This window comes from Aedes albopictus, chromosome 3 (genome assembly GCF_035046485.1).
Source record: "Aedes albopictus strain Foshan chromosome 3, AalbF5, whole genome shotgun sequence".
Taxonomy (NCBI): domain Eukaryota; kingdom Metazoa; phylum Arthropoda; class Insecta; order Diptera; family Culicidae; genus Aedes; species Aedes albopictus.
In genome coordinates this window covers 270,747,305-270,771,349 of record NC_085138.1, presented here as the reverse complement: position 1 = coordinate 270,771,349, position 24,045 = coordinate 270,747,305, and the positions used below count along the sequence as shown (strand labels likewise).

Genomic DNA, 24,045 nt, shown 5'->3' with positions numbered 1-24,045 from the left:
TAATTTTGAAGTAAGTCACTTTATGTTTCAAGAAGGTTTACTAAGTCTACCTAAGATGCGAGGTAACGCAAAAAACATTCAATTTTGAATTAGGTCACTTTTTGTTTCAAGATTTACAAAGTCTACCTAAGTTGCGAGGTAACGCAAAATATATTTAATTTTGAATTAGGTCACTTTTTGTTTCAAGGTTTACCAAGTCTACCTAAGTTGCGAGGTAACGCAAAATATATCTAATTTTGAACTAAGTCACTTTTTGTTTCAAGGTTTACCGAGTCTACTTAAGTTGCGAGGTAACGCAAAATACATTTAGTTTTGAAGTAGGTAACTTTTTGTTTCAAGGTTTACCAAGTCTACTTAAGTTGCGAGGTAACGCAAAATATATTTAATTTTGAAGTAGGAAGTTGCGAGGTAACGCAAAATACATTTCGTTTTAGCTCGATTCGTATATCAAGGTGAAAAATTTCGACTCGAACGAAGGGACTCGCCGTATAAATCAAACGGAGAGTCACCTCGATGTACGAATCGAGCTGCGTCACGCCACTTCGCTCGTAGAATTAGCACAATTTTTCCAAGTAAATATAATTAGCCCCCAATAAAGTTCACCAAGTCCTCTCAAATTTCTAGGTAAAGCGCAATACGTCTGCTTGTAAAATAGATCACTTTTGCTTTCAATGGTTTCAGTAGTGTATAAGATATTCAGGTAATTAGATTTATTAAAATTGGTTTTTAGAATGGTTTGATAGCACATAATGTTTATTGCAAAAGAAGCAAGGTCACTTCCTTGCTCCTTCACTGCTTTGATCCTCTTCATTCAAATGGTCGCTAAAACTACTATCCCTGCAAGTGACGGTCCAGGAAAAATATTCCGTATGGCTTCCGTTCGATCTGCGTACTTCGGCTAACTGGCCTGAACTGGCAGCTACCACCGGTAGTTAACGGTATCCATACTTTCTACCTGGTAGATATATAACAGAGGCTGGAAGCGGTTCAGTTTCTTCGAACGTTTCTTCAACTGTAACATCCGTAACCGTTTGGCGGAAGTGATCTACCAGACCATTTCAGAATGTCACTTTGTAGCTGCCTTTACAATAAATATAAGGAAAGTCGCTGGTCCTGCTTGTGATCCTCCAAGGAAGAATTTTAATCTCCTTCGGGCGTCTTTTGGCTATGCTGCTGGAGGGTGGCGACGCAGAAATCTGCTTTTCGTCGAGGCTCATAAATCCATCGTAGCTGACTCTGCATTAAGCTTTCCGCGGCAATCGCGAAGGGCTCTTCTCTAGCCGTCATTTGTACTCCCGGTCCAGCTCGAACTCCTTGGGTCTAGCCCTCTCGCCAAATTGCTAACGGCAGCGATTTTTCAACTTACGGTAGATCACTTTCCACACCTCGACCGGAATGAATTACTTGTTTTTCGGCCATAGTGCTGCTTTTTCCGACCGCTAGGCAATCACATCCAACAGGACAAACTTTTTGTTGCCCTGAGAAAGGAAAAAAAAACAGAATCGCAGAATTATTTAACAGACTAGGTGTTTTGGTTGGCGCGAGGTCGTCATAAAAATACCAATCAAAAGCATACCTGGAGCAACCGCCAGCGTATCCGCGGTGAGAATCGTTACGTTCCTTCCAATCTGGATGCTTATGTTGCCACTAGGTGAACACCACCATCGAAGGTTATTCTTTAGTTCATTCCTGGGCCAAAAACGTCGGTTCCGATGAAACACCAGCATCTCCAGACTCCACAGGCACAAACAAAACAGAATCATCGATCACATCGCCGGCCTCGTGAATCGGCTGTCAAACGTCATGTGTGACAGTAAATCTGGTACCACATCCCACTGAAAACTGGTACTGCAAATTATCAGTATCACCCCTCGGTACACTGTGAATAGTCGTTATGAAGTGAGCCATGGAAAAATCGCCAGTGTCCCGTCTGTAAATAAGTTTGTGCTGGAAGTGCAACCTAGGCACTGTTGTCCTTCTGACATCAGCTAGATTGAGGAGGTACGTCCCAAGCGTCTGTTCACCAAGGAGGTGCGGCTCAAACAGCGCCTGTTCTGGCATCCCTCGGCTGAGTATGAAATTTTCCTCCACCGGCAGCCCCACCACGCCACGGTTTAAAGGGGACCTCAGGCCAACAATCTACTGTTCCCAAAGCCCAAAAACTGTTACAGAAACCGAAAATGAAAGATTACGAACTGATTCAACGGCAACGTGTTTTAGTGCGAAACAACCGACAGGAATTGGAACGTGGAATGTATTAAACCTAGCCCAGCAGAGTAAGCTGACACAAATTAGCCAATAAGCCATGTCGAATGAAGCTTGAGATCCTAAGACAGAGTGAAGACCGTTGGCCGAACTTTGGAGGACACAGATTGGCGTCGGGTCAAATTCTACTATACTCTGGCCTACGAGGTGAATACGCTCCTAGTCATCGTGGAGTTGGTTCCCTGCTCAGCGCTCACGCCCATGCTGTGCTCATGAAATGGGAACCTATTAATGAGAGGATAATTGTAGCCAGATACAGAACACAAATTCGAAGCCTTAGAGTAAGGTGGGGCAAAAGTTCAACCCTAGTTGAAAATTCAACATATTTCAAAAAAAATCGCAGCAGATAAAAATAAATAAATACCTTGTGGTGATTCTACCATCCATGAGCTAAAATTTTGCTGAACAAAGTTACGCCAAATGGCTTTTCAATTTTGAGTTACAACACTTTTTGTATGTGTGTGTTTTATTCAAACTCTTGCCCCACCACTGGGGCAAAAGTTCGAATCTAGTGTTTGTGGAATTTCGCTAACCGTAGCACACTATTTTGATACTTTGGTAATAGGAATACCTGAAACCACTTAATATTTGATGTTAGAACTGGAATACACTTCAAAATTTGATCTGGATTTTTCCCAAATCAGGGTTGAATTTACTACACCAAAAATTAGTAGTTTTCCGCCAAATTCAGATGAAACAACTTTTTTTTTTCAACTTTAATCGAATTTTCTCACTAATTCCATCACTTTTAGAGATAATATGTACATTTTGCAGAATTTTAGGTTATACCTAAAGTTGCCACATGACTCGAACTTTTGCCCCACTATGTATAAAATATGATTTTCAAAACTTTTTTGCAAAAAGCTACTGTTCTTAAAAATATACCTAGTTACGCCCCGAAATAAAATATCGAATTCGATTTCATTACAATTCCACTCCATGCATTGGAAGGACCATCGGATGTTACAATTTTTTGATCAAAAACCAACATTTTGTCATAATTTTTCGAAATATTGATCAATTGTCAAAATTTTTAGAGTGAAAGACTCTTTTTCAAAAAGGGTTCGAACAACCTTGACACCCGAAAGATATATGTATGTTCATCAAACATATTCTCGGTAGGGACTTTCGGTTCTTCAGATTTGTGCTCACGAAAATTCGATCTGTGGCTTCGTCATATCTTCACGTTAACGTTTCGCTAATAAATGCAAATACATTACAACACTCCAATTTATTGGGTTTAAAATACAACATATTTCCTGTATTGCAAGCGAACTTTCAATAGATTCTTCTCTATACTACTGTCGTTCAACTTACCCGATTATTGTAATAAATATATAAACTATCACAATATTTTGCAGCTCACATTTATATTTTACGACATAAAATGGCTTGAGTCTTCCTGTAAGAGTTTCTTTCAAGACCACTTCAGACCAATTACGTCAACCCGTAGCACTATCAGGAGGATTTGTTTTGCTATTTATGATAATGGTATAAGTTTGCTTGAATAAGATGAATGGGGTCTATAATGACGTAGATCGCATTGGAAACTTCCTTGAATTTCTTCATGCCTACCACACGATAAACAAAAGAAAGCCCCTCTACAGCTCAACAGACTCAATATGTTTGATAAGTCGTATTTCGTATTAGAGTAATATCTTCAGTCTTACTTCCAATACTTGTTTTGGTTAAGTTCTGTCGAAACATAATATGTTTCATTTGTTCTTATGAAGTCATATTGGGGGTTTCTGCAGTATGTATGCAAACATGTGTAACATGATGACATGTTCAGTATTTTTCATAAGTCATATATAAGTAACATTTTCAGTCTGTCTTTCAATACTTGTTTTCGATGAAGTTTTTGTTAAACATAATATGTTTTGTTTGTTTACATTAAGTCATATTGATGTTTTTTCAATAAGTAAACAAACATATGTAACATGAACTAAATTCATTATTTTTAACTAGGCTATGTTACACTACCGATCATAAAAATGTCGATATGATGTTCAATATGTAATAAATTAAGAATAAATACTATACTTTTACCGTGCCAATGCCCTACAATTTTGATTGTATTAATTAATCAAATTTCAATTGGCTCGACGGCATACATCAATTTTACCATACTGGAAAAACTGGTAGTGTACCATTTTTCTAGATGGAAATTCTTATCGACTTTCACCGCATTTTTTTATGAAAAATTACCCATTTTACGAACCGACAACAATGTTGATAATGGTATTGATTTTCACGAGGTACCGTAGTCCGGGGTCAAATTGATCACTTTAAAACAACTTTTGCGGATAACATCAGTGCCTGTTCAAATATTGCCAAAAAAATTTCTGTAAAATCAGTACCCAGTGGATCTCCATGGTACCATGTGACAGAATTTTGTTCAACAAATTTAAACTTTAAGTTAAATAACTATATATCAAAAAAATGGAAATGCCACTTTGGGGCGAAATTGATCAGTATACAAATAAGCATCGGTTGGAAAGGAAAATTTCCTTCACCGCTTAATTTTGCTCTTCTAAAACCGAATAACGCGTTTAAAATCTTACAACTAGGGTATCGCGCCACTTGGGCGGTGGTTCTATATTCGTCTGTTTGCCACTATAACTCAGTCAATTTTGAACCAATTGACTTGAAATGTTGTACACGGGTAGATACTATACCTATCTCACCACATTCCAAAAGTTGTGCCAATCGGTTCAAATTTGACTGAGTTATAGTGGAAAACAGACGAATAAAGAACCACCGCCCAAGTGGCGCGATTCCCTAGTGAATTTATTACTTTAAATGCAAAATTAAATTTTGAAATTTCCCCTTAAACGCCTAAAGATAGGCAATTTCATTTAAAATAAGTGATTTCTATCACAAAAAATGACTATTTCTTCATAAAATGAACTTTTTATAACTATTATATTTTCTGATCTGCGTTACATCCCTACCAAGGCTCCACAAAAATGTTAAAACAGAGGATTCACGGGAAGTCCTATTAGCAATTGATTGTTTAGTAGCAATGATTTCAGCTAAATGAGAAATGCATTGCAAATTCCTTGAAAAAATAAGGCAAAACTAACATTTTCTAAAAAAATAAAAGTCTACACTCATCTCTAGACATCTACGAATCAGATGACGTAAAAAGTTCAAGATCATTACGACGCTTAAGAGTTCCTAGTATGGAATTACAATGTAGTACCCGAGTGATCAATTTCACCCCGCTGATCAGTTTGACCCCGGTTTACGGTAGGGACACTACCTCCTGTCAAATTTTCGTTTATAAAATCAGCCTAAAAATGTGAAATACATATTCTTCTTCGATGGTAGTTGCGACTGGAACTTGATGTTAACTTTTATGTTCGACTATCTCAGTCATACACTTAAGGACGCGTAGTGCGTCATCAGCATCATTGAAATCTCGCTCAAAATTTCAAAGTGATAAAACTCAGTCACCAAAGCGCATATTTGTATGAAAATGTATCATCCCATATGCTCACTCGTGGTGAGTGTGGTGATACTTTTTCTGCTGCGTGGCTGCAGAATTGCCCGGTTTTTATCACTTCAAAAACGCGAGGCAAACAATCATTGAAAATTGAAAAGTCAATGATTCCTATGAAAATTCTGTGATGCACCAAGTCACCTTAATTAGACGTTATATGTTTATTTTACCCGACGTTTCGGCCATTGGGTGTGGCCTTTTTCAAGGGAAAAATGGTTTCTCGTCTTCGTCTTCAAGATTTTGCTGTTCTGCTTGTCGTGCGGTCATGATTTTGCTTAATTGCACAATTTTTTTTGTAGAAGACGAGAAACCATTTTTCCCTTGAAAAAAGCCACATCCAAATTTTTGAAAAAAGCCACATCCAATGGCCGAAACGTCGGGTAAAATAAACATATAACGTCTAATTAAGTGTATGACTGAGATAGTCGAACATAAAAGTTAACATATTCTTCTTCTTCTGACGTTGTCAACACTGGACCAAAGCCTGCTTCTCAGCTTAGTGTTAGTCTACGAGCACTTCCACAGTTATTTATTTAGAGCTTCTTCTGCCAATGTCAATTTTGCATGTGTATGTCACTTCAAAATTTGATTGCTATATGTATGACATTGTAAAAAGAATATTTTCAATTTATGTTTACAAATTTTCCAGATTGGTAAGCATTAAGCTAATTTCTAATCATATATCGAATCATTTAGTATGCCGTGTCCAAGTATACCATTTATTTTTTCATTAATACTTTTAATATTTATAAAATATTCAGTCAAACATCCCATTTTTATCCATGATATATGATTTTTATGCAGGAATTAGACATATTATTCAGGAAAACAAAGCACTTTAGGTTACACATGCTCCAGTAAAACGATGGTTTTAATGTGTTTTATTTTATTATCTTTCAAAGATACGTGTTTATAAGGCGCATTAAATTTATCGAAGTACAAATGCCTATTTCACCAGAAAAAATGACTCGCACCACAATTTCTGGTCATAGAAAGCCAATTTTAAGTTGAAATAGTTGAGCTGAAATAATATCGCAAGCCATATTTTGCACTTGAATAGTTTTTTTTTTGCATTTTGAAACTTAGTTGAATACGGTTATGTAACAAACATTTTCATCCTCAATTAGAAAAAGAAGACGTGTAGTTTGTTTATTGAAAGTTGTCAGAATTATGTACTGTAAAACATACTAAGAAACATTATTAAGTATGCTTTGATTCATATAGCACATGATTATAACATCTCAATTATGTTGCCGAAGCTCCACCTTCTTCGCTTTTTCGGTCATATATCTGTCTGAAAAACGGTTTTATTGTTATCAACCAAAACACAGTAACTGGTCATATTGGAGTCGAAATAATTCCTATAGAACATGTTGTGTTACTTGGGCAAAGTGATGCTTAACCGGATACAGGAGATGATTGACCCAATTCTCCGACGGCAGCAAGCAGGATTCCGTGCTTGATGATCCTGTGTGGACCATATTGTCACGCTTCGTATCATTCTGGAGCAAATCAATGAATTACATGAATCTCTACACCTGTTGTTCATTGATTACGAAAAAGCCTTCGACCGTCTCAATCACGAAAACATGTGGGAAGCAAGGGTCTCCCTGAGAAAATCATCGGCCTCATTGAAGCACAGTACAGAGCGTTTTCGTGCAGAGTACTGCACAACGGTGTTTTGTCTGACCCTATCCGGATCGTTGCTGGAGTGAGGCAAGGATGTATACTATCACCGCTACTGTTCTTAATCACACTAGTTTACAGCATTTTTGAACTCGGTAAGCTGATGATCATTTTTGGTGTAGAATCATGCCCTGAGTTCGAAAACGCGAAGGAAAAAAATTACAGTAGAGCGGAAATTTTTTCGACTTTCCATACAAGGTTGATGATTTGAGATCGATTTTTGTTCTATTTTTAAGCAAAGTCGCTCACTTCAAACATCTCATTCTCCGTAATCAATGCTCCGATTGAGCTGAAATTTTAACTGTAACTCGCCTACATATGATATGTCAAATAAACGTCGAGAAAGAATTTTTCAGTTGGTTTTTTCTTATTGAAAAAAATACATTTCTTCAAAAAAATTTGGGAATTTTGCTAAAATTTAAGAAGATCGTCCCTAAAACTCGCCAATATCTTGAATTTCATCAATCTGACGCAAATCCTGTATTCAGATGATCAAATGGTATTGTATTCAGCTTTTAATTTATGGAAGAAGATTTAAAATTGGTTGAACAAAACGCAATATATTTGAATTTTAGTAAATTACATATTTTGAAAAGTTACAAAACTTGATATTGAGCTAAATCTCAAAAACTGTTCTACTTAAAAATTTTTGAAGGTCGGTTTCGAAATCAGCACTAAATTGTGCTTCAAAAATTTTGGTCGTTGACAGAAGTTCACGACTTTCGTTTTATTTTGTAAACTTGTGTCATTATCGATGAGATCTTGGTAAGTTCGATTTGCCGTGAACCAAATCGTGGATTGCTGTGGCAGCACATTACCATGGAGCACCTAAATAACTTCGAACTGGCTGATGACGATGCTCTCCTAGTTCAACAGCGCTCTGATATCACAAGTTTACAAAATAAAACGAAAGTCGTGAACTTCTGTCAACGACCAAAATTTTTGAAGCACAATTTAGCGCTGATTTCGAATCCGTGCTCCAAACAATTTTAAGTAGAACAGTTTTCGAGCTTTAGCTCAATATCGAGTTTTACAATTTTTTAAAATATGGAATTTACTAAAATTCAAATATCTTATGTTTTGTTCAACCAATTTTAAATCTTTTTCCATAAATTAAAAGCTGAATATAATACCTTTCGATCATCTGAAGGCAGGTTTTGCGTCAGATTGATGACATTCAAGATAGTGGCTAGTTTGAGGGACGATCTCCTTAAATTTTAGCAAAATTTCCAAAAATTTAAGAAGAAATGTATTTTTATCAATAAGAAAAAAAAAACAATTTAAAATTTCTTTCTCGACGTTCATTTGACATACCATATGTAGGCGAGTTGCAGTAAAAAAAATCAGCTCAATCGAAGCATTGAATACTGAGAATGAGATGTGCGAAGTGAGCGACTTTGCTTAAAAATAGAACAAAAATCGATTTCAAATCATCACCCTTGTATGGAAAGTCGAAAAAATTTCCGCTCTACTGTAATTTTTTTCCTTCGCGTTTTCAAACTCAGGGCATGATTCTACACCAAAAATGATCATCAGCTTACCGAGTTCAAAAATGCTGTAAACTAGTGTATGCAGAGTAAGCTCGATGATCTTGCCAATCGCTCCTCAGCGGCAGGTCTTACCATCAACGTCAACAAGACCAAATCGTTAGGTGTAAACACGGTCAACCCTTACAGTTTTACGGTAGCTGGGTAATCAGTGGAGAATGTTGAAAACTTCAGCAGCCAAATGGCGGCACCAATACCGGCAAGGGTGCACGTATCAAGAAGGCGAGGGCTGCCTTTGCGAGTTTAAGAAATCTATGAAAAAAAAACAATCAGATTAGTCGAAACACCAAAATCCAAATTTTCAACTCGAACGTGGAATCTGTGCTGCTATACGCCAGTGAAATCTGGTGTGTATCAGTGGAGAACACTCAACGGCTGCAAGACTTCATCAAAAGTTATCTGCGGTATATAATTCGTGCAGGATGACCTCACAGTTTTATCTCCAACGTGGAACTCTACGTCGATGTCACCAAAAGCCGATAGTGACAAAAATACGGGAGCAAATGTGGAGATGTATCGGCCAAACTCTACGCAGCAGAGTCAGACCCAGAGGCTCATGGCGGCGTAGCTTCAACAAGGAAATTAAGGAAGTCGACAAAATTTTGACCTGGCCAGAAGTCAGGACGATGGCGAGCAATCACCTAGGATGGAGATCTTTCAATTCGGCCCTCTGCACCACCATGGGTGTTTTAACTTGCTAATAAAAATAGTTATAATTAAAAAAATCCATTATGTTTTGACTTCATGTGCTTCCTGTAGGCCTCTTTTGCTGACATTCAACTGCATTTCATTCCGCTGCTTGCCTTACTCCGATTTGAAACAGCTGCTAAGCAATTCCATCGCATTTTTCGTCACCCGCCCGGCAAAACTGCGAAATGACACTGACTTCCCCAACAACACACTCGGCACTCAACGCAGATTTTTCCCATGGGCAGGGGGAGACGAGTGATGCGAGGGCGGAGGTCTCTCTTGGGGCACGAAATGAATTTCCGGCACAAAAGTGCGAGTGGCGAACCCTTCTCTACTAGGTACACTAACTCGCAGAAATCCCTTATCACAGTGCCAGTTGCCTCCAGCGCACAGGAGAAGGGTCAAAAGCTTGGGCTGGGGAAAAGTTTTAAATTGAAATTAAATTTATTTCGAGAGTGCGCTTATGGCGCTGCAGCGGCATCGTCCACTGCCGTCGTGGCAATTGTTGTGTTTGCCGTGGTATATTTTTAGCGAAGCAAACAATTCAAAAACAAAAACAAACAGACCATACACGTGATTCCGATTCCGGCTGTGATGCAGTCAGTTGTGAACCTGCAAATTAAAACAAGATATCGGGTGTGTCTCATCAGCACAACATGTATGAATGAAGGTCGTAACTTCGCAAGTGTGTAGAGCGGGTAGCGCCAGTGCAGGGTCATGGCTGTCCATAAACTATGTAGACTAATTTTTGCACCTGTCCTTCCGTTACCCTAATAAACTTTTGTACATGCTTCGTCCATTGTTTGGCATTTGCATGGCACGCCCAATAACGTTACCTCTGAACATTCCAGTAGTCAAATGATTGACGGTACCTCTTCGGCTATATCTGAGGTCTAAATTTCATTTTTTTTTTCGAGGCCTTTCACATTCATACTCCTTGGAGTCTTCCAGTTTGCACAGATGCATTGATTGCTACGTACATTACAACGATGCTCATTATTTTTTTTTATTTTCCTTTTTTTTCGACGAGGAGCGACGCCAAGCTTGTGGACCTGGGAGCCGAAGTGCGCAGTTTTAGGCATACTCACCAGTAGGTCGGCTCCAGAGGCACGTTCTCCTCCATTTGGGAAATTTGTGCCATCAACGTACTCATACAAATGAAATAATTGTCGACCTCAAGCGCGACAAGGAGTACAAAGATGCGGCCTATAAACGTCTGACAGAAGAGGTTCTCGGCGAGGGCGTCGAGATGAGGGCTCTTACAGCGGAGGCGACTCTGAAGGTGAAAGACCTAGACGAGATCACAAACGCGAAGAGCGAAGAGCACGTCACGGCACTGCGGCAACAGTGCGAGGTACAGGTGGCAGCCGTTCGGCTAAGAAAGTGCCCAGCAGGGACACAGGTGGCCTAGATACAGCTACCTGTGGGGGCAGCTAACAAGTCCGTTAAAGTAGGGAACCTCAAAGTGGGCTGGTCAGTGTGCTAACTGACCTTGCACTAGCCACCAGAGGCTTGCTCAGGACACAAGTCAGGGGACTTCAAGTACCCTTTTTTTCCTTCTAAACCATAGGGGGATAAATCTGCTCAACAGACACCCTAACAGGAAGGTTAGGGTAGTGTGGGGTTAAGGCCGTCTTCTACAACACTAGTAAAAGGCAGGACTACTCTCTCCTCGACCCATTAAAACACATTCCTATGGTCGCCAAACCCTACGTCTCTCCGGAACCACCAAGAAGGTATTGCTTCAGAGAGGGGCTAGTGCATATCGCACCCTCAAGGTTAGCTGCCGTAGCCTAGCAGCAACGAACATCGATGACTCGCTCTGGAGAGTCCATCACGGTAGCATGCTGGCGCTTAGCCAGTTTCCCGAGTGGTCCTCGCCACTCCCTTTGTCCTCGGAAGGCGGGCAGGGTCAACCCCGCACGCGCCCAACTGCTTAGCAGACATCAAGAACTGATGCCCACGTGCAACCCGATCTGACCTGCCCGCAATCCTTCCTATCACTACCCTACAGGCCCTATCAGATGCACCCGAAGGTTGCAGACAGCAGGGTCTCACCTACCCCGACCCTTGCCGGGGACCCCTTTCCAACCGCGGGCTCGGATCCAACCTAGTAGACCGAGACCGGGGCAGCAGGGACGGATGTCCTGGGGCCTGACGCACCCCCCCGCTTGCGAGTCAGCCGCGTAGTTGCCGGCTAAGAATAGGACTACTAACCCCAATTCAAGGTGTCAAGCGACCCGTGCCGAGGAATGAGTGATCGAGGGGGTGAAAAAGATGCTCGATCTTTAACGGAGCCTGTGGGGCACCTGGGCACCCCCCACAGTAAGCTGTCCCTTACCGCGTTAATGCAGAGCTCTGGCGTGGTGGACATTCTTTCTCGTGCGACTCGTGGGAATCAAATATGAGTAAACAAATTTCGAAATCAAGTGCAACAGGTAGTAGTGGTGCGATCAACCCCTTCGCAAGAAGCGGGTTGATGCGGTCTCCAACAAGGAGAAGCGAGGAGTCAGGTGCTGGAAGCTGCTTACGCAGCTCAAGCGTGGGAGCTCCTGTCCACTCCACGGCAAGCCAGCCGGCGGAGGTTATGGACGGAGCATGGTTGCTGAGGGCCATCAGCCAAGTAGCAGGAAAAGGACGGCCCGCATTGGAGGTAGCTGAGCGGCAGCTTGGCAAAATTATTGACTTCGCGACAACTAAGTCGAATATAAGTAAGGACCTGAAAACGGCCTTGCTTCGGCTTAGAGCGTCAGTTGATGAGGCCAAGCAGGAGCACGCGGTCGCGTTGCTGGCTGCGGCAGCGGCGGAACCCGCAAAGGAGAAAGCGTCTAAGCTTACGCAAACGGAGGCCTTCTCCTTCGCGGGTAGTCCGAAGAGTGTGGAAGCGAATGCTCGTGACAAACGTGACAAGCATTCGCAGAAGCGGGCGAGGCAGCCGTCAGGTGAGGAGCTGTCTGGCGGTGCCCGCAAGGCCAGGCGTATAATAACCCCGAAAGCCGGTGGTTATGCCGGAAAGTCGGACCCCAGCCAGGGTTCCCGGAAAGCTGGGAAGGGTGGGCCTGAAAAGGCCGGCCCGTCCCGGAATGATGGGAACAAGGGGTTGCGACCAATGGTGGGCCCTCAGCAGCCACAGAGCAGGGCGATCCAAGGAGAGGACCCTCCTTGGACAAAGGTAGAGCGGAAGAGGAAGAAGAAGGGGAATCCGCAGGCAGAAGTGCAGGTCGCCAAACCAAGGCGTAGGAAGGCAGGTGCCAGGCGCGAAAAAGGTGACGCTATCGTCATCAAGACCGAACAGTCGAAATACTCGGACGTCTTGAAGGCGATGAGGTGCGACGCCAAGCTTGAGGGTCTTGGAGCCGACGTACGCAGTATCAGACGTACTCGTACGGGCGAAATGATCCTGGAGCTTAAGCGCGAGAAGGATCACAAGGGCGCCGCCTACAAGAGGCTGGCAGAAGAGGTCCTTGGTGATGGAGTGGAGGTGAGGGCTCTTACGCATGAGGCGACTCTGAAGGTCAAAGACCTAGACGAGATCACCGAAGCGGAAGAGCTCGTCACGGCACTGCGGCAACAGTGCGATGTTCAGGTGGCCGCCACAGCCGTCAGGCTGCGGAAAGGGCCAGCAGGGACACAGATAGCTCTGGTTCAGCTACCTGTGGCGGACGTTAAAAAGTCCGTTAAAGTAGGGCGGATAAAGGTGGGCTGGTGTGTATGTCACCTGACATTCCACGAGCCACCAGAGGTTTGCTTCAGGTGTCTGGAACCAGGACACAAGTCGTGGGACTGCAAAGGCCCAGACAGGCGCAAACTGTGTAGGCGATGCGGCGCTGAAGGTCATAAGGCCCAAAGCTGCACGAGTCCGCCCATCTGCATGATCTGTACCGGGAAAACCTCGAAAAACAGACATGCGATGGGTGGTCCAGGGTGCCCGGCCTTTAAGAAAGCCGCAGTGAACAACAAATCACAGTGCAGGTAACGCAGCTGAACCTGAACCACTGTGATGCGGCTCAGCAACTGCTTTGTCAGGCAGTTTCTGAGTGGGAGACGGATATCGCCATCATATCGGACCCATACCGAGTACCCGCCGGCAACGGCAACTGGGTCGCGGATGGGACCAGAAAAATGGCGGCGATATGGACGACGGGTAAATACCCCGTTCAGGAGTTGGTGTCTACTACCTATGAGGGCTTCGTGGTCGCCAAAGTAAACGGGGTCTTCTTCTGTAGCTGTTATGCGCCTCCGCGGTGGCCGATCGAGCAGTTCACGCAAATGCTGGACCGCTTAACGACCGTGCTAACAGGGCGAAGGCCGGTGGTAATAGCGGGCGACTTTAATGCCTGGGCCGTGGAATGGGGAAGCCGTTTCACGAACCAGCGGGGTCAGATCCTGCTAGAAACACTGGCCATTTTAGATGTCGACTTGGCTAATGTCGGTACCAAGAGTACCTTTAGTCGAAACGGAGCGGAGTCAATTATTGACGTGACCTTTTGTAGTCCTGGCCTAACAAGTAGTTCGAACTGGAGAGTAGATGATGGCTACACTCACAGCGACCACCTGGCGGTTCGTTACAGTATCGACTACAATAACAGCAGACAGCGGATAGAAGAAGAGGCGGCTAGGCCAAGGCCAAGCCCTCGCAGGTGGAAGACATCATACTTCGACGAAGGGGTATTTAGGGAGGCGCTCCGCCGTGAGCGAAACTTAATCGGTTTAGACGGCGACGAGCTGGTAGCGGTGCTCTCACGTGCGTGTGATGCGACCATGCCTAGGCGAGTCCACCCTAGAAATGGGAGGCCACCGGCTTACTGGTGGACCGACGCGATTGCGGACCTGCGCCGCGCCTGCCTACGGGCTAGGCGGCGGATGCAGCGAGCACGATCAGAGGAAGAGCGAAACGAACGGCGGGTGGTGTTCGCCGCTGCAAAAGCCGCGCTTAAGACCGAGATAAGAGCAAGCAAAAAGGCCTGCTTTGAGGGTCTCTGTCAAAGTGCCAATACGAACCCGTGGGGTGACGCCTACAGGATCGTTATGGCCAAGACGAGAGGTGTGATGGCTCCTACAGAGCAATCTCCAGAGATGTTGGAGGGGATCATTGGAGGACTTTTTCCGCGTCATGATCCTAGTCCTTGGCCTCCTTTCGTAGGACAGCCGGGGACTGGGGCTGGCGATGAGGAGAGGGTCACCGATGTGGAACTTGCGGGGATAGCTAAGTCCCTTAGCGTAGGTAAGGCCCCAGGTCCGGACGGAGTTCCGAACCTGGCCTTAAAAGTAGCTATTGCAGAGGCTCCCGAGATGTTCAGGTCTGCTATGCAGAAATGCCTGGACGAGGGAGTTTTCCCAGAAGCTTGGAAGAGGCAGAGCCTGGTACTATTGCCAAAGGCGGGGAAACCACCCGGAGACCCGTCGGCATATAGACCAATATGCTTGATTGACACGGCGGGGAAGGTGCTCGAAAAGATCATCCTCAATAGAATGTTGCGGTTCACCGAGGGCGAAAATGGTCTTTCGAGTAACCAGTACGGCTTCCGGAAGGGGAGGTCCACCGTAGACGCTATCTTGTCGGTTACAAAAACCGCCGAGAAAGCACTTGAGCCTAAGAGGAGGGGAATTCGCTTTTGCGCGGTAGTGACTCTGGATGTAAGGAATGCGTTTAATAGCGCTAGCTGGTCTGCTATTGCCGATGCGCTCTTGCGTCTGGGGATACCGGAGTACCTGTACAAGATTCTCGGAAGTTACTTTCAGAATCGTGTACTAGTCTACGACACGGAGGTGGGTCGGAAGTGCTTTCACATAACCTCAGGAGTCCCGCAAGGTTCCATCCTGGGTCCGGTGTTATGGAATGTCATGTACGACGAGGTGTTGAGGTTAGAGTATCCAGTGGGAGTGGTGATTGTCGGATTTGCCGACGACATTACGCTCGAAGTCTACGGTGAAACGATCGAGGAGGTAAAGTTGACTACCAACCACTCGATCAAGGTTGTGGAGGCGTGGATGCGGTCCAGGAAACTGGAGCTGGCTCACCACAAGACAGAGGTGACGGTTGTTAACAACCTGAAGTCGGAGCAGCAGACGGAGATCAGTGTAGGAGACTGTACTATCCTGTCAAAGCGCTCCGTCAAACACTTGGGCGTGATGATCGACGATAAGCTTACCTTCGGTAGCCACGTCGATTATGCCTGTAAAAGAGCCTCCACAGCTATTGCGGCACTGTCCCGGATGATGTCCAATAGCTCTGCGGTGTACGCCAGTAAGCGCAAGCTTCTGGCTAGTGTTGCTACATCCATACTTAGGTATGGCGGCCCGGCGTGGGGCACCGCGCTAAGTACTAAATGCTACCGACGGAAGCTGGAAAGTACTTACAGGCTTATGTGCCTGAGGGTTGCGAGCGCGTACCGTACCGTGTCACACGACGCTCTCTGCGTCATTACTGGTATGGTGCCTATCAGCATTCTTATCAGTGAGGACATGGAGTGCTTCGAAATGCGCGGCACAAGAGGCATACGCAGGACTGTCAGGATGGCCTCTATGGTCAAATGGCAGCGCGCGTGGGACAGTTCCACCAAAGGAAGGTGGACCTATAGGTTGATACCGAGGGTAGATAGTTGGATTAATAGGCGCCATGGGGAAGTTTCATTCCACCTGACACAGGTCCTTACAGGTCATGGTTGCTTCCGACAGTATCTACACCGTTTCGGGCATGCGGATTCTCCCGAATGCCCAGTGTGCAATGGTTTAGAGGAAACGGCGGAACACGTTTTGTTCACTGATGTCCTCACCATGTCCTCACTGATAAGAATGCTGATAGGCACCATACCAGTAATGACGCAGAGAGCGTCGTGTGACACGGTACGGTACGCGCTCGCAACCCTCAGACACATAAGCCGGTAAGTACTTTCCAGCTTCCGTCGGTAGCATTCAGTACTTAGCGCAGTACCCCACGCAGGGCCGCCATACCTAAGTATGGACGTAGCAACTAGTCAGAAGCTTGCGCTTACTGGCATACGCCGCTGAGCTATTGGACATCATCCGGGACAGTGCCGCAATAGCTGTGGAGGCTCTTTTACAGGCATAATCGACGTGGCTACCGAAGGTAAGCTTATCATCGATCATCACGCCCAAGTGCTTGACAGAGCGCTTTGACAGGATAGTGCACTCTCCTACACTGATCTCCGTCTGCTGCGCCGACTGCATGTTGTTAACAACCGTCACCTCTGTCTTGTGGTGAGCCAGCTCCAGTTTCCTGGACCCCATCCACGCCTCCACAACCTTGATCGAGTGGTCGGTAGTCAACTTCACCTCCTCGATCGTTTCAACGTAGACTTCGAGCGTAATGCCGTCGGCAAATCCGACAATCTCCACTCCCACTGGGTACTCTAACCTCAACACCTCGTCGTACATGACATTCCATAACACCGGACCCAGGATGGAACCTTGCGGGACTCCTGAGCAAGGTTGTTAATCGATAAATTATCGTTATCGTCGATAAAGTTAACGTCTGTTATCGTTTATCGTCGATAACGATAACGTCTTCAGACGGATTCGTCATCGGCGATACAGTTAACTGTTGAAATTATCGACTCGATAACGTCTCCAGAAAATTTTCTTCGCGATCTGAGCCGTTGTTGATGCCGTCACTAGGGTAACTAGATTTATCGCAAAATTATCGAAGGTACGTTGATCTTCGCGTTGATTCATCGTTTGATTATCGTTATCGAGAGATTATCGAGCAACCTTTATCGTTATCGAGTTTGCGTTGAGTTAACTGTCGATAACACCAGTTTACAGCATTTTTGAACTCGGTAAGCTGATGATCATTTTTGGTGTAGAATCATGCCCTGAGTTCGAAAACGCGAAGGAAAAAAATTACAGTGGAGCGGAATTTTTTTCGACTTTCCATACAAGGTTGATGATTTGAAATCGATTTTTGTTCTATTTTTAAGCAAAGTCGCTCACTTCAAACAACTCATTCTCCGTAATCAATGCTCCGATTGAGCTAAAATTTTTACTGTAACTTGCCTACATATGATATGTCAAATAAACGTCGAGAAAGAATTTTTAAGTTGGGTTTTTCTTATTGAAAAAAATACATTTCTTCAAGAATTTTTGGGAATTTTGCTAAAATTTAAGAAGATCGTCCCTGAAACTCGCCAATATCTTGAATTTCATCAATCTGACGCAAAACCTGTATTCAGATGATCGAATGGTATTGTATTCAGCTTTTAATTTATAGAAAAAGATTTAAAATTGGTTGAACAAAACGTAATATATTTGAATTTTAGTAAATTACATATTTTGAAAAGTTTCAAAACTCGATATTGAGCTAAAACTCAAAAACTGCTCTACTTAAAATTTTTTGAAGGTCGGTTACGAAATCAGCACTAAATTGTGCTTCAAAAATTTTGGTCGTTGACAGAAGTTCACGACTTTCGTTTTATTTTGTAAACTTGTGTAATTTATCGGTTAACAACCTTGCTCCTGAGGTTATGAGAAAGCACTTCCGACCCACCTCCGTGTCGCAAACTAGAACGCGATTCTGAAAGTAGCTTCCGAGAATCTTGTACAAGAACTCCGGTATCCCCAGACGCAAGAGCGCATCGGCAATAGCAGCCCAACTGGCGCTATTAAATTCATTCCTTACATCCAGAGTCACTACCCCGCAGAAGCGAATTCCCCTCCTCTTAGGCTCGAGTGCTTTCTCGTCGGTTTTTGTACGCGACAAGATAGCGTCTACGGTGGACCTCCCCTTCCGGAAGCCATACTGGTTGCTCGAAAGACCATTTACGTCCTCAGTGAACCTCAACATCTATTGAGGATGATCTTTTCGAGCACCTTCCCCGCCGTGTTAATCTAGCATATTGGTCTATATGCCGACGGGTCTCCGGGTGGTTTCCCCGCCTTTGGCAATAGTACCAGGCTCTGCCTCTTCCAAGCTTCTGGGAAAACTTCCTCGTCCAGGCGTTTCTGCATAGCAGACCTGAACATCTCGGGAGCCTTTGCAATAGCTACTTTTAAGGCCAGGTTCGGGACTCCGTCCGGACCTGGGGCCTTACCTACGCTAAGGGACTTAGCTATCCCCGCAAGTTCCACATCGGTGACCCTCTCCTCATCGCCAGCCCCAGTCCCCGGCTGTCCTACGAAAGGAGGCCAAGGACTAGGATCATGACGCGGAAAAAGTCCTCCAATGATCCCCTCCAACATCTCTGGAGATTGCTCTGTAGGAGCCATCACACCTCTCGTCTTGGCCATAACGATCCTGTAGGCGTCACCCCACGGGTTCGTATTCCCGAGCAAAGTCTAACAACAAAATGATAGCAAATCAAAAACACGATTTGTAATCAGCAGCAAATTGATATCATATTTTGATATCAGATTGTCTTGATTAATTTCGATATCAAATTTTGATATCTTTTGGCTGTCATTTAAAATTATTACAAATGTTTAAGTTTTCAAGTTATTTCAAAACTTCTAGGCAATCTTTTATAAAGCATCTAATGATATACCATCATTGCAATTAACGTATTGCATTTATATTTCCAAATTATTCGAAAAAACTTTAAATTTAACGATTTTTCCATTTTTTCGCCCTGATAGCAAAAACAGTAATCAATTTGCCATCACTGATAGCAGGAATTGTTTTCAACTTGCTCTCACAGGAAAATTTTTCTGCTCTCATTTTTGATGTTTTAACCGTTAAAACGACCAAAACGACATCAACCTGAGTAATCATAATTTGCAATATCACAACATCAAAATTAGTTTTCGATTTGCAGTCAGACTTTGCTCGGGTTGGCACTCTGACAGAGACCCTCGAAGCAGGCCTTTTTGCTTGCTCTTATCGCGGTCTTGAGCGCGGCTTTTGCAGCGGCTCGCTGCATCCGCCGCCTAGCCCGTAGGCAGGCGCGGCGCAGGTCCGCAATCGCGTCGGTCCATCAGTAAGCCGGTGGCCTCCCATTTCTAGGGTGGACTCGCCTAGGCATGGTCGCATCACACACACGTGAGAGCACCGCTACCAGCTCGTCGCAAACCGATTAAGTTTCGCTCACGACGGAGCGCTTCCCTAAATACCTCTTCGTCGAAGTATGACGTCTTCCACCTGCGAGGGCTTGGCCTTGGCCTAGCCGCCTCTTCTTCTATCCGCTGTCTGCTGTTGTTGTAGTCGATACTGTAGCAAACCGCCAGGTGGTCGCTGTGAGTGTAGCCATCATTTACTCTCCAGTTCGAACTACTTGTTAGGCCAGGACTACAAAATGTCACGTCAATAATTGAGTCCGCTCCGTTTCGACTATAGGTACTCTTGGTACCGACGTTAGTCAAGTCGACATCTAAGATGGCCAGTGTTTCTAGCAGGATCTGACCCCGCTGGTTCGTGAAACGGCTTCCCCATTCCACAGCCCATGCATTGAAGTCACCCGCTATTACCACCGGCCTTCGCCCTGTTAGCACGGTCGTTAAGCGGTCCAGCATTTGCGTGAACTGCTCGATCGGCCACCGCGGAGGCGCATAACAACTACAGAAGAAGACCGCGTTTACTTTGGCGACCACGAAGCCCTCATAGGTAGTAGACACCAACTCCTGAACGGGGTATTTACCCGTCGTCCATATCGCCGCCATTTTTCTGGTCCCATCTAAGGCCCAGTTGCCATTGCCGGCGGGTACTCGGTATGGGTCCGAAAGGATGGCGATATCCGTCTCCCACTCAGAAACCGCCTGACAAAGCAGTTGCTGAGCCGCATCACAGTGGTTCAGGTTCAGCTGCGTTACCTGCACTGTGATTTGTTGTTCACTGCGGCTTTCTTGAAGGCCGGGCACCCTGGACCATCCATCGGATGTCTGTTTTTCGAGGATTTCCCGGTACAGATCATGCAGATGTGCGGACTCGTGCAGCTTTGGGCCTTATGACCTTCAGCGCCGCATCGCCTACACAGTTTGCGCCTGTCGGGGCCTTTGCAGTCCCACGACTTGTGTCCTGGTTCCAGACACCTGAAGCAAACCTCTGGTGGCTCGTTGAATGTCAGGTGACATACACACCAGCCCACCTTTATACTCCCTACTTTAACGGACTTTTTAACATCCGCCACAGGTAGCTGAACCAAAGCTATCTGTGTCCCTGCTGGCCCTCTCCGTAGCTTAACGGCTGCGGCGGCCACCTGCACATCGCACTGTTGCCGCAGTGCCGTGACGAGCTCTTCCACTTCGGTGATCTCGTCAATGTCCTTGACCTTCAGAGTCGCCTTATGTGTCAGAGCCCTCATCTGCACACCCTCACCAAGGACCTCTTCTGCCAGCCTCTTATAGGCGGCGCCCTTATGTTCCTACTGGCGCTTCAGCTCCAGGATCATCTCGCCCGTACGAGTACGTCTAATACTGCGTACGTCGGCTCCAAGATCCTCAAACTTGGCGTCGCTTCGCATCGTCTTCTAGACGTCCGAGTACTTGGACTGTTCCGTCTTGATGACGATAGCGTCGCCTTTCTCGCGCCTGGCACCAGCCCTCCTACGCCTTGGCTTGGAGTCCAGCACTTCTACCTTCGGATTCGCCTTCTTCTTCCTCTTCCGCTCTACCTTTGTCCAAGGAGGGTCCTCTCCTTGGATCTCCCTGCTCTGTGGCTGCTGAGGGCCCACCATTGGTCGCAACCCCTTGTTCCCATCGTTCCGGGACGGGCCAGCCTTTTCAGACCCACCCTTCCCAGCTTTCCGGGAACCCTGGCTGGGGTCCGACTTTCCGGCATTACTACCGACTTTCGGGGTTATTATTCGCCTGGCCTTGCGGGCGCCGCCAGACAGCTCCTCACCTGACGGCTGCCTCGCCCGCTTTTGCGAATGCTTGTCACGTTTGTCACGAGCATTCGCTTCCACTCTCTTCGGACTACCTGCGAAGGAGAAGGCCTCCGTTTGTGTAAACTTCGACACATTCTCCTTTGCGGGTTCCGCCGCTGCAGCAGTCAGCAACGCGTGCTCCTGCTTGGCCTCATCGACAGACACTCTAGTCGAAGCAATGCCGTTTTCAGGTCCTTGCTTATATTCGACTTAGTTGTCGCAAAGTCGATGATTTTGCCAAGTTGCTGCTCAGCTACCTCTAATGCGGCCGTCTTTTTCCTACTTCTTGGCTGATGGCCCTCAGCAACCACGCTCCGTCCATAACCTCCACCGGCTGGCTTGCCGTGGAGTGGACAGGAGCTCCCACGCTTGAGCTACGTGAGCAGCTTCCAGCACCTGACTCCTCGCTTCTTCTTGTTGGAGACCTCAACAACCCGCTTCTTGCGAAGGGGTTGATCGCACCACTACTTCCACCTATGTTTTGACTTTTCGAATTTTTGCTCATATTTGATTCCCACGAGTTGCACGGGAAAGAATGTCCACCACGCCAGAGCCCTGCATTAACGCGGTAAGGGACAGCTTACTGTGGGAGGGTGCCCAGGTACCCCACAGGCTCCGTTAAAGATCGAGCATCTTTTTCACCCCCTCGATCACTCATTCCTCGGCACGGATCGCTTGACACCTTGAATTGGGGTTAGTAGTCCTATTCTTAGTCGGCAACTACGCGGCTGACTCGCAAGCGGGGGTGCGTCAGGCCCCAGGACTTTCGTCCCTGCTGCCCCAACTTCAAGTACCCTGACATGAGCAAACTATCTAGGTGATGTGGCGGTGGAGGCCACGAGGCACAAGGCTGCCTCAGCTAACAAATCTTGAAAAATCGGCTTCGCTGCTTGTTTAGAACAAAAAAAAACAGAAGTACACCTAATGCATTTCTTGTCGTACTCATAATCTTGTCGAAGAACTCCTAATTTTTTTTTTTGGCTTTAATTGGTTTTTTTCACCGAGAAAAACCAATTAAAACCAACAAATAAAGTTAACGGTGATCAAAACCAATGAAAGAACTCCTAAATGGGTATCACCTACTGTCGGTATGCAATGATTAAAAATAGTTATATTTTCCGAACGTTAGGCCGGAACAAATCTCAGTTCAGAAAATCGAAATTTGTGTCAGCCTTATAGGATAATTTACTTTGTGTTTGTTTTTTTCGTTCAATGAAAAATGAATATCAAATGGTGTCAATTTCAACATTTGTTTATCATCATCATACTAATTAGCATCTCACACGACATTTTCCTGGAGAGGGGCGGTGGATTCCGTGGGTGGGCTCGGGTTTCCATGCCCTCCCTCTAGCTACGCCATCGAATGCTGGGCACCGTCGCCTTCTTACGGTATGTGCAACATTCTCCCACCGAATTGGTCCGAATCACCAAGCCAGTAAATTCATACCATTCCCGGGTGTGTTTGCAATCACTTGATTGCTGCGTTATCCCTTTCCCCCCAGTCGGTGGTGTGCGAAGCCATCTCACCTTTCTGCAGAGGCGAACCTACCAACAACGTTCGCGCCTCAAAACGAAATGCCGAAAGATCATAACGCATACACGTGAACAAACGGACGGGAGAATTGTGTCCCAAGGTGTATTTGTCCCGATCCGCCATCAAGGTGTACCAACGTGCAATGCTTCAGTTTCGGTTACCTACACGGACAGAAGAAGCGCGTTGAAATGAAACGAGTTGATTGATTAAATGTGAGTGATTTACGAAATGAAGTAATTTTCGGTCGCGCGGGCACGTCTCCACCCACCGACGCATGGCCGCCATGGAGGTATTAGACGCCCCCAACACCATCCATCACCGGTGCGAGCAGAAGCGTCGTCCGCGTGGTGGATGGCTGGTCTGTTGCGATGGGATCTTTCGCCCCACGACGACACGGTGGGGACAACGACGACGACGCTCTCTTCAATGGTGGAGCCTTCAGGTTGTTTGAAGGGTGGGAAAATTAATTAAATAAATGTGTGAGCCTGTTCATGGAATGTGCGGCCGACGTGCTTCCAAGCCCTGCCTTCCCGTCTGCCTGCAGCTGATATCGATCGAGGTAATGGTGAGTGGGCGGGAGGTAGAATAAAATGCGTATAATTGAATAACAATGGGGAGGAAATTAATGTCCATTCGTAATTTCGAAGCAATGGATTCGATTGGATTGCACTCTCGGGGTTAAGTCAAAGATATGTCGAAACACTAGGGTCTCCAGTTAGCCAGTAGTTAAGGCTAAGCATCGCCAATCCAGAGACGGCGGGTTCGATTCCCGTTCCAGTCGGGAAAATTTTCTCGACTCTCTGGTCATAGTGTATCATTGTACTTGCCTTCCAATATACAAATTCATGCAATGGCAGGTACAGAAAGCCTTCAATTAATAACTTTTTTTTTTTTATAGAATGAGAAAATCTGCAAAAGATTTCCAAGAGGTGGTTCCTCGGGTGATGTGGGGATCAACCCACTAAAAACTCATTCTCTCTCTTCCTTACCTTCGCGGTACGC

General features: G+C 45.4%; 1 protein-coding gene and 1 long non-coding RNA gene across 2 annotated transcripts in view; one reads left to right on the top strand and one right to left on the bottom strand.

The window, feature by feature from the left end:
* Window positions 1–24,045, top strand: part of LOC109433196 (LIM/homeobox protein Lhx6-like) — an 811,403-nt gene that overhangs the window by 426,443 nt on the left and 360,915 nt on the right. The window lies entirely within an intron of this gene.
* On the bottom strand, window positions 1,445–1,953 carry LOC134292083 (uncharacterized). Its single transcript, XR_009999448.1, has 2 exons — window positions 1,577–1,953; window positions 1,445–1,478 (listed from the first exon to the last, which is right to left on the bottom strand). It is a non-coding gene; the product is annotated as an uncharacterized LOC134292083 (long non-coding RNA).